Genomic DNA, 18,041 nt, shown 5'->3' on the forward strand with positions numbered 1-18,041 from the left:
AGTGCGGGAGGAGGGGAGGGAGAGGGAACTGGGATTGACATGTAAAACAAGCTATTTAAAATTAAAATAAAAAATGATAAAAAAAAGAAAGAAGACAGAGTCAAAGAGATGCCATGTAGCCACCAAAGGGGTAAGATGCCAGAGCATTACCGGTAAGCCATGGCCACATAGTGATACATAGATTATTAAAAATTGATTAATTTATAAGAGAGAGCTAGCCAGTAATAAGCCTGAGCCATTGACTAAGCAATTATATTCATTATTAGCCTGTGAGTGATTATTTCGATAATGGCTGTGGGAACCCAAAAGTGGGAGAGGAACTGGTCCAGGGGACCAGTGGGACAGAGAAAAACATTAAACTATAGACAACAGCTTTACGGAGTGGGTTTAACCAGCATTTGTAGTCGATTGAGTCAAATTGCTGTGACAGACTTGTCCCTAGTCAACTCAACCTGCTTCTGTCAGTCAGGGGTCATACTTGCTCATACTTTCTGCTGCTGTTCTGATCAAACCAACTGACACAGCACACTTGGGTATTTGTGGATTGAAGCTAACACAGTTGCTGTCTTCTGTTGTTATAGTCAACATGGAATGAAAGTATACACAGAAATAAACATTTCAATGCGTAGCAGACAGCTTCACTATAGCCAAGTGAGACTACAGGGTTTGAATTGTTTTTAGGGCCTTTTGTAATATATGCTGGGTGATACTGGCACGCTATTTATCTTTTCTGGACTTATGACTTGGCCTGCTAGAATGGATACTATCAGTGTTTACTTTATGTGGTATGTGATGTGTTTAGAACAGGGTAAACTTTGCATTGCTGTTTTCTAGTATAGTTATTCTTGTGAATCCACAGAGGATTGGTTCAGGGCTGTGCACAGACTTGAAAATCCATGTATGTTCAAATTTCTCATACAAAAATGGTATAGTATTTGAATATAATCTCAACTTATCCTTCTATATCCTTTAAATCATTTCTAGGTCACTTATATCACTTAATGCAACATAAATGCTATACAAATAATTGTTGTATAAACTGAATTTTTAAGGGACTTATGGCAAGAAAAATAGACTGTGCATATTCAATATAGATAGGAAGCTTATAGAACTAACTATACAATACCCAAAGGACATGAAATGTAACAATGTCCAAATAGGGGATATTAGAAAGAAGAGTCCACGAAATGGTGGGCTCTACACAGGGAATGCTCATATGACTTCATTTATATGGATTCAACACCACAATATTCAGTGTGTGGAGATTTGCATTTTGCTTTTTGCAAATTTCTAGAACTAATGTCCCAAATGATTTAATCTAGAGATTGATTGTAGATATATAGAACCCAAAGATGAGGAGGGCTGGAACTTTCTAGAATTTGCTCCCCACACCGGTGCCAGAACATACTGGTCAGTGGCTGATGGAGTCTATAGACTTGGAACCTGCAAATATGGAGGGCTGAATATTTTGTTATTAGTGTTAGTTGTTAGAGGAGAAGGGCAAATTCTATCTCTGTGTTCCTAAAGTGTTTCAATTCTGTCTAGTCTCTTTGGGATTGAAAACATGTGCTTCAAGCCCTTGAGAGACTCTTAGCTTTTCCTGTCCCATCTCTGCTCCTTGAGAGTCTTGTGTCTCTTTAAATGACAACCCCCCCAACCAAAGATGAGAAAGGGAAACAGATGGATGAGGAGGAGAGCAAAAATCAGGAAGAAACTTGGGCAAATAGTTTCCATTAGCCTCTCTTTTTATATCAATCTAGAGAGAATAGGGGAGATGGCAAACGAGGAAAAGCATAATGGTTTGAATTAAGTGGGGCTTTTACGTGCACCAGTCCTTCAGAGCAGCTGGGGTCCGGGCAGACTCTGTGTGCCCTGTACTCAGGTGCCCTGAAAGCAGGTAGAATGGTGGTGGAAAGAAAGTGTCCTCCTTATCCCACGATTGAGCTTTTCTGATGCTCCTTTTTAAAACAACAAGTGCTTTGCCCCACATGCACTGCAGTCCATTTCTCTCTGGAAAGGCTCACCTTTTCTGGCTCTCCAAGATAGTAGAAGCCTTTTGAGCACAGCTGCTTGTTTGGGTTGATACAGGGGCCCAGACAGACATTTATTCGTTCCTTTTCGAAGGCCGCTCTTGTCATCCCTCTGAGGTTACTTCTTGCCAAAGTGACTGCTGTCTGGCAACCACATCGGCCGGGATGGTCAAGTTTCAAATGTCACCATGCAAATTGCAGTTTTAAACCAAAATCAAGGCTTGAAATGCCAGACCTTAAATGTCCCTCAAATACATGTTTTCCCAGCTATGAACTTGCCACAGAAATAAACAACAATTATGCAGAAACCACCCTCCCTATCCTTCCCATTCTCTACCCAGTACCAAAACTATTTCATGGAGTGTTTGTGATAGAAAGATGTCTCAGTGTGGCCCACTTAGAAATTTGAAGCATACAAATGGAAGACTGTGGGGTACATATGCCAGGGAACCACAGAATGACAGAGTCATCACTGTCCTAGTTTTCTGAGTCTCGGTGACAGACACAAGGGGGTTGATTTAAAAGCTGCTGATAACACATCAGGAAGACAGCAGAGCATGGCCCTGCTTTAGAAAGGAGACTTAAAGAATCTTCCCTTATGATTGGCAAAGGACCTTGGGATTCAGACCTTGTTTTTGTATCTTAAGAAAATGGAAGCAAAGGACACAGTGCATTCAGAAGACCAAGAGTCACACCTCACCCAGGGGACTGTAGATGCTCCAGTAGGCAGATGGGATATGATTTTACTGTTCATGGTTTGGGGCATGGTGTTAGTTACTACAAGGGAGATTTTACCACCAAGCAATGGGCCAAAGACAACGTCCCTATTTAGGCTACTATCATTCAGTTTCTTCACCCTGAACAGCAAATGAGGGAAGCTGACTAAAGCAGAAGGCTGAGTCCGTTGTCTTCTGAGGGTCCCCAGAAGAATTTTCACAGCATCATTTGGTCACAGGACCCAGTTTTCAGTTTTCTCCCTGCTGCAGTTACTCATCCGTCTCTGCATCCAGAAGGAGTCAGGAAAAAAGAGAGTGAACTCTCCACGAACAAGGCCAGCTTTTAATGATTCTTAGAGAAGAGCGAATGTCTCACAGGCTGCTGATGTTTTGACTGTTTGTCCCTTGGAGGAAGCAAGTAGTTTGTGTTTGAACTTACCAGGTGAAGATAAGGAACAAAAGGACCTGCTATGACTCAGATCCTTCCATTGAAGCAATCAAATCAACAAACAGAAAATAAATCTGTACTATGTGTCCTCACTGAGTCACTGCATTAGTGAATTCTCCAGGAAGAACCCCACTGGGATGATTTCTTCCCACCAAACCCCATTTCCTGTAGCTGCTTAGATTGTGTACTAGGTTGAAGTCAGCAGACTGCAGCAGGCTCATTAGTGGCAACAGTTTGAATTTCCTTGCAATATAGAGTTAGTGGCTTTAAAAAGTAAAAATATGGATCTCTCCATAAAATCCAAATTTCCAGTAAACTGAATAATTTTTTGATACAACCATGTCTCAAATATTGCAGGGGCCATATTTATACTAAAATATTCATGCTTTAAATTGAAATGCTAAGAATGTTGTTTTCCTGAAACAATTTTAACTAGGATCTAGCCTCATATTTTATCCAGCAATCCTTGTGCTATATCACACCAAAACTATAAAACTCTGTGACTCCTGAGTATAATATTTTTAAAAGATCAATTAGGTTTCTCTTGGTTATGCTTACTTTTGCCTGTATAACTGGTCTCCTGATTACTGGGTTAGATGGAGGCTAGGTCCTGCTCAGCTGGTGACAGCAATCCATGGCCATTCCTCCAGTGATGTGTTTGATCTGAGCTGCTGTTTTGACTCTACAGCAGTCTATTGTTTTCCCAGGCTTGGTGGAGACTTACAGACATAGACTTGGCCTTGTGTTAGTTTATAATTAAAAAAAAGCCAGACTAGCTCAGTTGGTAGAGCATGAGACTCTTAATCTCAAGGTCATGGGTTCAAGCCCCATATCAGGTGACACATGTAGATGGATGTTATTGTCCTACCTGGTCCTACAGCTGTTCAGTCCCAAATAAACACACAGAGGCTTATATTAATTATAAACTGTTTGACCTACTGCTCAGGCTTATTACTAACAAACTCTTACAACTTGAATTAACCCATTATTCTTATCTATGTTTAGCTACATGGTTTGGTACCTTTTCTCAGTAAGGCATTCTTATCCTGCTTCCTCTACATCTGGCTGGTGATTGCTTCTCTGTTGTTACTCTTCCCAGAATTCTCCTAGTCTGGTAGTCTTGCCTATACTTTCAGCCTAGCTATTGGCCAATCAGGATTGTATTAAACCAATATGAGAGGCAAATCTTTACAGTGAACAAGCACATTAACCCACATCACTCAGGAGTGATGGGAATTTGGAATGCTTCACTGACTCCCTCCTCCTACATTTGTCTTAGGATTCTTCTTTTGTACATGTTCACTATATGCTCCCCCAGTGGCTAGTCAGCCATCATAACTTCTTTTTCCCCCCAAGACAGGGTTTCTCTGTGACTTTGGAGACTGTCCTGGAACTATCTCTTGTAGACCAGGCTGGTCTTGAACACACAGAGATCAGCCTGCCTCTGTAGCCTGGCTTTTTAATCCCCTTTTTATTATTTAAATTAGAAAAAAGCTTGTTTTATCCATCAATCCCAGTTCCTTCTCCCTCTCCTCCTCCCTTGCCCCCCATCAACTCCCTATCCCATCCCCTTTCTGCTCCCCAGGGAGAGTGAAGCTTTCCATGGGGGGCCTTCAAAGTCTGTCATATCATTTGGAGCAGGACCTAGACTCTCCTCTGGTAGTCTAGGCTGAGAGAGTATCCCTCTATGTGGAGTGGGCTCCCAAAGTCCATTGTGTAGTAGGGATAAATACTGATCCACTACCAGAGAGGCCTCATAGATTATCCAGATCTCCCAACTGACACCTCGTTCAGGGGTTCTGGAACAGTTCTATGCTGGTTTCCCAACTATCATGCTAGGGTCCATGAACAACCCCTTGTTCAGGTCAGCTGATTATGTGGGTTTCTCCAGTCTGGTCTTGACTCCTTTGCCAGTCAGACCCCCCTCTCTGCAACTGGATTCCAGGAGTTCAGCTCAGTGGTTAGCAGTGGGTGTCTATCTCTGCTTACATCAGCTACATAATGAAGGCTCTAGGATGGCGTATGAGGTAGTCATCAACCTCATTTTTGGAGAAGGGCATTTAAGAGAGCTTCTCCACTATTGCTTAGATTGTTAGTTGGGGTCATCCTTGTAGATCTCTGGACATTTCCAGAGTGCCAGATTTCTCTTTAAACATATAATGGCTCCCTCTATTATGGTATGTCTTTTCTTGCTCTCCTCTGTTCTTCCCCTGACTCAATCTTCCTGCTCTCTCATGTCCTCCTCTCCCCTCCGCGTTTCCCCTTCACTTTCTCCTAACTCCTCCTGTCCCCCATGCTCCCAATTAGCTCAGGAGATCTGGTCCCTTTCTGCTTCTCCAGGTGACCATGTATGTGTCTCTTAGGGTCCTGTTTGTTTCCTAGCTTCTCTGGCGGGATGGATTGTAGGCTGGTAATCCTTTGCTCTATGTCTAAAATCCATATAGAGTGAGTAAATACCATGTTTGTCTTTTTGTGACTGGTTACCTCACTCAGGATGGTTTCTTCTAGGTCCATCCATTTGCCTGCAAATTTCAAGATTCCATTTTCTTTTCCACTGAGTAGTACTTCATTGTGTAAATGTACCACATTTTCTCCATCCATTCTTCAGTTGAGGGGTATCTAGGTTGCTTCCAGGTTCTGGATATTACATATTATGCTGCTATGAACATAGTTGAACAGATGTCCTTGTATGAATGTGCATATTTTGCGTATGTCTCTAAGTGTGGGCTTGCTGGATCTTGTGGTAGACTGATTCCCATTTTCTTGAGGAACTGCCATACTGATTTCCAAAGTGGCTGCAAGTTTGCACTCCCACCGGCAGTGGAGGAGTGTTCCCCTTTCTCCACATCCTCTTCAGCATAAACTGTCATTCAACCATCGTAACTTAAAAGCTCACCTTTAAATACATGCAGACAAATGGAATAGAAACATGTAAGTATAGAAGTAAGGCATGGAGTTGAGTCACAAAAGTGTCCTTTGCCAATGACTTCTGGCTTCAGGGAGGTTACTGTGTAGACCCCTGAACTAAGGAGTATTTACAGGTGGAGAATGAGGAGGTGGGGGAAGGAGAGTATCTGCATATGGGGAGTGCACAAAGGGAAAGCCTGTGCAGAGATGGTGACTGAAGTGCATATAACTTGTTGTGTATAGAGAAGTTGTGGGTGATGACAATAAAAATTGAATCTGTTAGGATGTGAAGGAGTGTGAATGCTCACCTGGTATGGAATAAGGAAAGCACCATAGTGCAAAGCATTGAAAAGCAGCGAGAGATTCCACACATGTGGTCTGGACATACATGCAGAAATCACAAGGAGTGTGGGATTTTTCACAATATTTGTAATCATTCAGCCATATTATTATCATCAACTTGCTCAGATTGCATGCTTCAAGTAAAAAACTCTAAATCCATCCTGAGTACAGGAAAAAAGCTGTTCCTCAAGGGGAATTGTGGGTTTCCTCAGCTGTATTTACATCTACCTTTTGAGAATTTCTGGATTGATTTCATAGCCACATTGGGGTATCTGTGGCTTGATTCAGTGTGTGAGAGAGAACTGGTTTCCAACTCTATAACCTTTGTTTGTGCCTGGGACTTTAGGCAATGAGGGGAAAGCGAGTTGAAGAAAGACTGAAGAATTCAGTTAGTTAATTTTAGTGGACTTGCATTAAGGCTGAGGAAAAATATTTTAAACCATTATAGGGAAGATTTTAGACCATTTTAAGTAACATTCCTGGTTATTCAGTAAAGAGTTCTGAGAAATCTATATTATGTACCATGTGATGATTAATATTGTTTGTCAATTTGACAGCATCTAAAATAATCTAGGACAAGTCTGGGCATGCAAACACAAATGTATAGATTTATTTTATTTTAAATGGAAAAGCTCACCCTAAGTTTGGTAGTTACAATTCCATGGGGTAGGATCCCTTTGAGAAAATGATCTGAGTAACATCATTTATCACTCTGGGCTTCCTGACTACAGTTGCAATGGGACTAGCCAGTCTCCTACTCCTGACAGGCCTTCCATGCTTCCATAGCTTCCAAAGCAAGACCGAAACCTAGCAGGGCAACATGAAATACTGTAGTTCCATGGCTCATATTTGGGACTTGTGATGGAATCAATTCAGATACAAAGGGCTACATCTCTGAGGCCTGTAGATCACATAAGATCTCTCTTAGGCTGTGTCTACTCTGTTTATGCAGTTTTCTTAATTAAAATCCCGTGGTTCTGGCCTTTTGAACACTCCAGGATCTCTTTGGTGAGGGAGGCTCTAGCTTCAAAACTTCATGCAGTAACCTCTCAGGGCCTCTTTACAGGGACTCCAACCCCTGTCACTCATTGCTTAGCATCAGCAGCACTTGAAATGTTGGTGGAAGAATCCATGACTGCTTCAAGCTTATATCTTTCATGCTTCCATATCAAAGACCACGTGGACAGCACTGTTAATTTCTGTTGGCCAGCTAAAGATGTAGCCTACTCCCCCCTAGGAACTCAGTTGCATTAGCTACTTGTGCTGACCCTGGGCAAACACTTCCAGAGTTGCTTTTCAGGAACAAGAAACTAGTTTGGCATTCTGAGCCTAGGCTCTCTCATTGGAAATGAATTTACATGTTCACAAGTTGGAGCCTTTGACAGGTAGGTCTAGCCCTTAGGACACCTTTGTTATTGTTTCAGTGTATGACAGAAGGTTTCTCTTTAATAGATTGGATCTCCTTATGATTGCAAATGCTTTGAGATCTGCATCCTTCTCTTTACAACTTCAAGCTTACTCACATAACTTTCCTCACTAAACTTCACATTTTCAGTTTGTTTTTGGTGCATATGTTGCTCTTCCTTATTGTAGATCAGAATGAGAACAGTAAGCAAAAACCAGAGCACAGCCTCAGTGTTGTCCTGACTTGCCTAGGGAGGAGAGGCTCATGAGCTTCCCACCTCTACCTGGAGAGCTCTTGACAGTTGATACCTTCTAGGAGAGGAAGAGTCTATTTATTTGTTAAGTTATCTATCTATCATGTATGTATGTAGGTATGTATGTATGTATCTATCATCTATGTATCTATCTATATATCTATCATCTATGTATGTATGTATATATCTATGTATCTATCATCAATGCATGTATGTATGTATGTATGTATATATGTATGTACGTATCTATCTATCTATCCATCTATCTATCTTTTTAACACTGTGGAAGCTTATAGGTTGATCATGCTCCAGTGTGACCCCACAAATTGAATTAGGTAGAACATTAAAAAAGAGGATTTAAAATTTAGAGGAGATAGGGCTATATCTTGGATTGTTAAGGGAAGTAGAAGGAATGAATATGATCAAATACGCTGTATGTATATGAAATTCTCAAAAATTTAATAACAACAGTATACATTGTTGGAAGATTTTTTCCTCCACAAAAAGCAACAACAAATTAAGCCATTACTTTTGACTTAGCTTCACTCAACTTTTTGAGGCACAGGTTGAATACAACCAGACCCTTAGAATATATCCTGAATGGCCTCCAACCCAGCTCCAAACAGAGTTCTTGTTGCTCTTTGAAACCTTATGAGAGTCCACAATTTTCTCTGCCTTCTGTTCTTTTAAATTCCTATCTGAAGAGCTCACGACATTCTGCTTACAGAGTCTAAGGGCTTTTTAAGCCTACAGTTCCAAACTTTGCCATACACTTCCCACCAACCTGTTCCAAATGCTTAAGGACTGTGTGGTCAGGTTTATCACAGAAGTGACTCTGCCTTACAGTACATATTTCCTCTCACAGTTACTGTCTCATTATTGTGATATAACACTCAGACAAGGAGGAATGGTTGACTGGGCACAGTGCCACATTTAATCATATCCCTAGGGAAGCAGAGGCAGGCAGATGTAAGTCCAAGGCCAGCCTGCTCTACAAAGCAAGTGCCAGGCCAGTTAGGGTCACACAGTGAAACCCTTTCTTGAATTGAGGAAGGGAGAAAGAAAGGCAGAGAGAAAAAGAGAAAGAGGGGGTTTATTTTGGCTTACAACTTTAGAGTGATAGAGTCTATCATGGTGGGAAGAACATGGCAGCCAGAAGGGAAGACATGATGGCAGGGTGGTAGGAGCAGAAGGCTGGGTGGTCACATTGTATCTATACTCAGGAAGCAGACACCAAACAGGAAGTTGGCTCAGGCTATAACTCCTCAGCCCTGCCCCTTTTTCCAGGTAGGCCGTACCGCCTACAGATTCTACAGTTTTCCCAAATGGTATCATCAGTGAGGAATCAGTTCAAGGAATCAAACCTATGGGGGCCTTTTCACATTCAAATTATAACAGAGGCCATCTATCTTGTAAAATACAATTTAGAAGTTGGATAAGAAATATAAAGAAGAAAAGAACGTTGTACTTAAAACTCCAAACTTCTAACTTCAAGTTTACCTTCTTTACTAGTTACATAATGATGGACCAGCCTTGAACTATCTTTGACATTCCATGTCGTCACTCACAAGACTGTGACTTCATTATCATAAGATCATAAAAAAGACCATAAGAAAGCACGTGTGGTGTTGACGTGCTTCAGGAGCCCAGTGCTTCCCTAACATGTGCCTAGTGCTGAGTTTGATACTTAGTACCACAAATAGGAAAGAAACTGAAAAAGAATATTCTTCTTTTCAAAGTAGAAGGGCACTCAGTGGGTGGGGAAGGAAATGGAAAAGGAGGGAGGGAAGGAAGGGGAATCAATTTGCCACTTAATGCAGCCAACTTTAAGCCTAATAAAGTAGAAAGAAAAACATATGTAGACATATGCCAAATTCACATTTCTCTAAGGGGAGCTATGTTTTTACCCTTAGTTTGATGCCAGCGTAGTTAATGATTTTTCTAAACAGTTACGCAGCTATAGGCACTTAAGTATTCAAGAGGGCAATATGTGAAAATGACTCTCAATCAAGATTAAGGCAGTAAGTAATTTTTGATTGTACAATCATTCGGGTAACTTGGCTGGAAATGCCTGGCCATTTTGTGACCTCAGTTTCTGAATCTGTAACTGGGGAGCAGAAGTCTGACCTGCCCCCTGAATGTGCTGCGTGCATTAATTACCTGTGTGTGATTGAAGAGCATCCTCAAGGCGAGCCCTGAAATGCCAAGTGTTCTCACTGATAATAAAGCAGATACTTTCTTGATGGAGTTGTCATGAGGATTAATGATTTAATTGCATCGAAGTGCTCTGATATTCTTAGATGAAAAGCACCATATAACTTTGAAGAGGAATATTATTAAGTAGCTCCTGCTTTGTTTCCCCAAAGAGCAGCTTCAAGGCAGGCAATGCCGGCCGATCCTGCACGAAACTAGCCAGGCACTTCCATCTCCCCTCAACATGGCAGTAACTCGGGACTTCAGAGGAAGCCTGTTACAGAGTGATTAGGAATTTCTCGTATTTCTTCTGTAGTTGGCTCAAGGGGTCACTTGGGGATGCTCCCTTCACAGTTGTCAGCAAATAAGATATTAACCAGTGCAAACGCTTTTCTATGGGTGAGAATAAAGTCTAGTTCTGGTATTTACACAAGTCCATCCCTCCAAGTGGCCGCCATCTCCTTATACTCCAGTCACACTGGCTTCTGTTCAATTTCTTCTACTTTCTGAACTCTACTTTGCTTTTGACTTATGAGGGGTCATTCTTAGCTTTTCAAAGGACTGGACACAGCACTCCTTTCCTTCCAAATATCAGTTTATTTGCTTTGCTTCAGAGGCTACTCTCTTGTGACCCCCTGCTTCCCTACAGCTGTTTCTTTCTGCCACACCAACCTTTCTGTGTGTCATTAGTATTTATTAGGAAATTGGTTTATCTTGTATTTTACTAGCTTAATTACATGCTACTGAAGTATAAATGTAGAGTGATGTAGACTTTTATCTGTTTCATCCTCTGCATTTCAGCTGTGGCTGACTATAGCAGATATTTGGAGAATGCATTCATTGTTTATGATTTTTTTGTGTGTCCACCAAAATTGCTTAGTGGTGCATCAATAAATTAGGTTATCCTCAAAACATCTGTAACATAGGCTGTGCTGGCTAGTTTTATGTCAACTTGACATAAGCTAGAGTCACCAGAGAGCAGGGAACTTCAAAAGAGAAAATGTGTCCATAAGGCCCAGCTGTAGGCAAGCCTGTATAGCATTTTCTTAACTAGTAATTTATGGGGAGGTCCCAGACGATTATGGGTGGTCCTACCCCTGGACTGGTGGTTCTGGGTTCTATAAGAAAGCAGGCTGAGCAATCTACAAGGAGCAAGCCAGTAAACAGCACCCCCTTTTGGCATCTGCATCAGCATCTTCCTCCAGGTTCCTGCCACATTTGAGTTCCCGTTCTGACTTCCTTCAATGATAGATTACAATTCGAAAGTGTAAGGCAAATAAACTCTTTCTTTCCCAACTTGCATTTGGTTATGGTGCTTCATTGAAGCAATACAAACCCTAGCTTAAGATAACCTTGGATGGAAGTTGGAAACTTTGAAAACTTTCAAAAAATTTCTAATTATCAAACTAGTTAGCTATAAAATATGTATGGTAAAGAAGCTAACAATGAGAAACTTAGAAGTTCTTTGGCCTGAACTATAAGACTATGTCATTGGCATTTTTCTTTTCTACACATTTGACTTTGGAATCATATTCTCTGGAATTCTCAGTTTATTTTTACCTTTCTCCAAGGGGAGTGGGATGGGAGAGAGATATAATACCATGCTTGGGCAGGAGTTGGTCTACACACTAACCATGCCCCACTTTGTGAATTAGTTGGGAGAGTCTGGAGGAGACAGAATAGAGAGAGAAAATCTGGGCTGCTTAATGTCTGTGGAATTTGTTAATTGTAACAGTAACAGCAGTTGTGCATCTGTAATGTAAGCATGGGTTGGGCTAGTAACCTACAAAGGGGATGATGTCTTATTCTTGTAGCAACCTGGGAAGCAAGAGCTATTATCTCAGTTTTACAGATAAATGCTCAGTGCTCCAGAGGACCGCAGCAACATTCTCAGAGTCCCCTTGGTGCTAAGAAGTGGCCTAGAATTAGAATTCATGTCTGTTTCCACCTTCCCAGGAGGGCAGCAGTTAGAGATAAGGGACTGTGCATTAAATACAGGAAAAGCGGAGCTTCAGCTCAGGAGCAAAGTGATTTCGCAGGGCTTCCCTGCAGAATGACCCCACACCATGTGTTTGTGGCTGGGTGATGAGACCTGGAATCCCCCTGAGCTGCTGTGACTCATAGTGGAAAGTGGAACCTGGACTCCAGGCGTTTCCCTAGGAGTAAAGTGTACACTGATATAAAGAACCAGTGTACATGCTTTCTCTGGACCATCTCTGCTATTTTGAAATACCTGCAGAAGTTAGCTGCCAGCAAGTTTTTAAGGTGAATCACATTCTTTGCAATGACAGTTTTTGAGGAAAGTCTCCTTTTAAACATTCCATGACTTTGGTCAAAGAGCAGGCGCCTTGCTATTAAGGATTTGGGCACTGTCAGAGGCATCAGCCAATCAGAGTGTCCTCGACATGCACACTGCCACTTGCTCAATATTTCTTGTGTTCCTTGCTTTCACTCTGACAGTTTCTAAGTCTCAGGGGACCAGAGAATTTTTCTTCACCCTTTTTCCCTCAAGTTACACACACACACACACACACACACACACACACACACACACACACACACACACACACACACACTTATTTATGGGGAAACTGCTGAATGGGGGCTACCTAGAGGAGGTAGAGGAGCATAAACCCAAAAAAGGAAGAACAAGAAACAGGGCTGAATAATTTTTTGTACCAGTTTTGTTACTCTTTATGAACTCTTAAACAAAAATATTGGCAATTTGTTCAGTCTTTCCCCATTTGCTAATATTTAAAAGTATTCAATTAAGATTTCCTAATGTGTCCAATGAGTTAAATTGTCCTATAGTGTTAGAAAAATATTACACACATAAATAAAATACGCTAAAGCATTAAAAAGCTATTACATATACTGAACATAAAGTGGCAGAATAATGATGGATCCCACCATGCAGGAAACATATTCAAAAATATTATCTTCCTGGTAATGAAATGCCATCCGTTTCATTTTAAGCTAAATATGTTAGACATATCAGTGGAGTCTGTGCTGACACAGCAGTGAGTTGAAATTGAAAATCTGAAATTATATATATGATTGGACACAGTGTTAAAGTAATTTATAGGAAAAACCACGAATGTGCTGGGTCTGCACCTTCTGGTGAACTCATTTTATAGAATCAGATAGAGGAAAACTCTACCATTTCTAATGCGCAGTTAGAATGGCAGCCCGCCAGGGCCCCAATATATTCAGTTTAAAAAGAGGACAGACAGAGACAGGGGCTAGGGGAGGGAGAGGCCAGGAAGGGGAGGGCAGCAAGGGAGAGAGGTGGCAGGGTGGGCCATGGAGACAGGGAAAAGCTGGGCCAGAGAGGCTTGCTTCAAATTACTGCAATTCTGCATAAGCCATCAAGAAAATGGCATTGGCTTTCATTGCCCTGACCTAATGGGAGATAGCACAGGAGCTGCATTAGTGATCAGGACAAATGGGAGATAATAGGAAACCTGGGAGGAGACTGGCTTCATCCAGACTGCTGCTGGGTGCTCAGTGACTCCACTCACTGTGGTGACAGTCAAGCTCTGGTGGAGGTCATCTGACCCCAGAAGTTCAGGTAGACCCACAGAGTGCTGAGGGGAAAAGATGAGATGATGACCAGCTCAGGTCGCCAGTCTGTCTGCCTGCTTGTCTGTTTCTCTGTCCTCCTTTAGCTTGCTCAGCACTGTACACATCCATCTGCAAAGTACAGTGGGAAGCAGGGTGGGCCCAAGATGAGGAGAGAAATAGAACTGAGTTTTTGTGTGGAAATGTGTGACGAATTGGTACCCTGATGTGCTTTTCGTCTTTCATTTATATCCTTAATCCTGCTTGAAATGTGGATTATTTGCATTCATATTGAGCTGGTCCCCTCTGGAACCCTGGTGAGCCACTGCTGTGATTTCCATTTGGTAACTGCTTGGTCAGAGACAGGGACGGTCTTGTGTCTCCTTAAATGTCCTTTGCAACCTTCAGTTTCTCAGGAAAAAGGAGGTGACTTTGAAAGAAAGAAGGAAGGACACTTTGATCCTACCATGGATACATAGCCCAAGACTCCTCATGTCTTGTCTGTTTGTCTCTTCAAAATGCCTAGGATTTTAAATGGATAGACAAGAGCTATAATGGATGTGGAGTTTTTCTTTCTAAATATCCAGGGTGTTTTCTATATGGATGCCAGTTACTACATGACCTCACAGCATGATGACAAAGGTACTCAGTGTGCTTACCAGTTTGGGGGTGAGGAAACAGGGTGACAGAAGTCAGATGACCTTCCTCAAAGTTACAAAGACAAAAAGTACCCCTGCTATAAACTCTATATTCTTCAAAGTCATTGTGTGGCAAGAATTTTCTGCTCCATTTAACAGCAATCACTGTGGATGGATGGAGGGGTTAAATAGCTTGCCCTGGGTCTTAGCCGTCTCTGAACCCTCCAAGTAGCTCATCTTCCTCCTGTATTCTGTGGTTTTCCTTCTAGCACTCACTAAAGTGGTAATTTTATTTTTCTGTGTGCAGATTCCTGCCTGTATTGGGCACTAAGCTCAAGAATGCAGCAACTGCATCCCATTTCCTCACTATTGTATCCTTAGGTACAGGACAGGTCCAGGTGCTCAATACTGATTGATTTGATAAATGTATGATTGGAAGGTACATATTCACTGATAGTCTGTAGAATAGCTGGCACTTCGAGCTTCCTTCCCCCTCCCTCCCTCCCGCCTCCCTCCCTCCCCCTCCCTCCTTCCCTCCCTCCTTCTCTCCCTCCCCTTTCTCTTTCTTCCTTGACTTTATTGTCTCAGTGGTCCTCTCTGAAAAGGAATGATAGTCATTTATTCAGATTTCAGCATCACAGAAAAAGGAGACAGCTATCTACAATTCTACCTCATAGTTAACATCTTTTACCCATAAAGGGTTTGCTTTGATGGGTCCTGAGACTGGATACTTACTATGTCACTGGACAACCCTTCCACTGCCTTATAGAGGTGGTTTTGTGGGGGGAATACAGCTTACAAAAACAGGTCTAATTTTAGAGGCCCCATCATCCTAGCCTTGCCTTCTCTAGACCTAGGCACATATAGCATCCCTCATCTCCACTGACAGTGCTCTAGATGTGTTAAGGCATCTGTTAGGTTCCATACATGCTTCTCTTTTATGAATTTTCCTATGGATATAGGCCTGACTCTGTTTGGCCATCCTGAAAGGCCAATGCCCCTTTAAAATGTTTAATGCAATTAAAATATTAAATTCCATATATAATTGAAGTATTCTATCATATAGCCTTTCTGTCATTTGAAAATTGAAATGTGATACAGTTTTATTATGCATTTTTACACATGGACCAGAATGTTGAATTGTATTATATTTGTGACCAGCTAAAATTTCTTTATTTAATTTGTTGATTCACTCAACACACACACACACACACACACACACACACACACACACACACATTATTTGAAGACAGGATTTCTCTGTGTAATAGCGCTTACTGTCCTAGAACTCCTTTTGTAGACCAGACTGGCTTTGAACCCATGGAGTTCTGCCTGCCTTTGCCTCTCTATTGCTGGGATTAAAGGTGTACACCACCATGCCTGGCTTCAACAAACATTTCTTAAGCTAACGCTCTATGCTCACCATCAGGTAGTCTTGGGTATAAAGCAAAAGAGCCTGGATTCTTGCTTCCAGCTGAGTGCCTGCTAATACACTAGAGAAGGCATAAAAACTAATGCTAGATTATGAAGAAGGATGGAGATGGGCAAAAGGACACATGGTACATGAAAGAGTGAGCCTGGAAGGGGCCAGTGCTAGCAAGGAGGTGGGGGAAATCTGCTTAAACACACTACCCAATGTCTTATATGTTAATTTAAAAGAGTTAACTGTTACAAGATTCTTCAATCCTGTAACTTATATTCAGTGTTATAGCATGTGACTCAGCATTTTGTTTTATATGCCATTAATAGATTATTAGATATTTTCTGCTTTTTATTTAAATTACAAACAAGCATGTTTTACATGTCAATCCCAATTTCCTCTCCCTCCCCTCCTCCCCTGCCCCCCACCAGCCCCCTATCTCATCCTCTTTCTGCTCCCCAGGGAGGATGAGGCCTTCCATGGGGGAATCTTCAAAGTCTGTCATATCATTTGGAGCAGGGGCCAAGACCTTCCCCAATGTGTCTAGGCTGAGAGAACATTCCTCTAGGTGGAATGGGCTCCCAAAGTCCATTTGTGTACTAGGAATAAATACTGATGTATTATCAGAGGCTCCATAGACTGCCCAGGTCTCCAAACTGACATCGACACTCAGGGGGCTCTGAAACAGTTCTATGCTGGTTTCCCAGCTATTGGGCTGGGGTCCATGAACAACCAACCCATTGTTCAGGTCAGCTGATTCTGTGGGTTTCTCCAGCCTGGTCTTGACCCCTTTGCTAATTATGCTTCCCTCTCTGCAACTGGGTTCCAGGAGTTCATCTCAGTATTTAACTGTGGGTGTCTTGCTTCTGCTTCCATCAGCTACTGGATGAATGCTCTAGGATGGCATTTAAGGTAGTCATCAATTTCATTATGAGAGAAGGGCATTTAGGTAGCCTCTCCACTATTGCTTAGATTGTTAGTTGGGGTCAACCTTGTAGATCTTTGGACATTTCCAGAGTGCCAGATTTCTCTTTAAACCTATATTGGCTCCCTCTATTATGGTATGTCTTTTCTTGCTCTCCTCTGTTCTTCCCCTGACTCAATCTTCCTGCTCTCTCATGTCCTCCTCTCCCCTCCGCGTTTCCCCTTCACTTTCTCCTAACTCCTCCTCCTGTTGGAGATCTGGCCCCTTTCTACTTCTCCAGGGGACCATGTATGTGTCTCTTAGGGTCCTCCTTGTTTCTTAGCTTCTCTGACGTGGTGGATTTTAGCCTGGTAATCCTTTGCTCTATGTCTAAAATCAATATACGAGTGAGTAAATACCATGTTTGTCTTTTTGTGACTGGTTACCTCACTCAGGATGGTTTCTTCTAGGTCCATCCATTTGCCTGCAAATTTCAAGATTCCATTTTCTTTTCCACTGAGTAGTACTTCATTGTGTAAATGTACCACATTTTCTCCATCCATTCTTCAGTTGAGGGGCATCTAGGTTGCTTCCAGGTTCTGGATATTACATATTATGCTGCTATGAACATAGTTGAACAGATGTCCTTGTATGAATGTGCATCTTTTGGGTATGTGTCTAAGTGTGGGCTTGTTGGATCTTGTGGTAGACTGATTCCCATTTTCTTGAGGAATTGCCATACTGATTTCCAAAGTGGCTGTGCAAGTTTGCACTCCCATCGTCAGTGGAGCAGTGTTCCCCTTTCTCCACATCCTGTCCAGCATAAACTGTCATTGATGTTTTTTATTTTAGCCATTTTGACTAAAGCAGCATTTCCCTGATGGCTAAGGATGTTGTGCACTTTGTTGTCTGTCTTTCAGTCATCTATTCCTCACTTTTTAATTGGAATATTTGGTGTTTTGGTGACTAGCTTCTTGAGTTCTTTGTATATTTTGGAAATCAGCCCTCTGTCAGATGTGAGGTTGGTGGATATCTTTTCCCATTTGATGGGCTCTTGTTTTGTCTTGTTGACTGTGTCCTTTGCCTTACAGAAGCTTCTTATTTTCAGGAGGTCCAATTTATTAATGTTAGATCTCAGTGTCTATGCTACTGGCTTTATATTCAGGAAGTAGTCTCCTGTACCAATTCATTTGAGAGTACCACCTACTGTCTCTTCTAAGAGGT

At 41.8% G+C, this 18,041-nt stretch overlaps 1 non-coding gene across 1 annotated transcript; it reads left to right on the forward strand.

Annotated features, from left to right (window-relative positions):
- The first annotated feature begins 3,960 nt into the window (after window positions 1–3,960).
- Trnak-cuu lies at window positions 3,961–4,036 on the forward strand. Its single transcript has one exon. It is a non-coding gene; the product is annotated as a tRNA-Lys (tRNA).
- The last annotated feature ends 14,005 nt before the right edge of the window (window positions 4,037–18,041 follow it).

Source organism: Mesocricetus auratus, unplaced genomic scaffold (assembly GCF_017639785.1).
Source record: "Mesocricetus auratus isolate SY011 unplaced genomic scaffold, BCM_Maur_2.0 Super-Scaffold_4256, whole genome shotgun sequence".
Classification (NCBI taxonomy): Eukaryota; Metazoa; Chordata; class Mammalia; order Rodentia; family Cricetidae; genus Mesocricetus; species Mesocricetus auratus.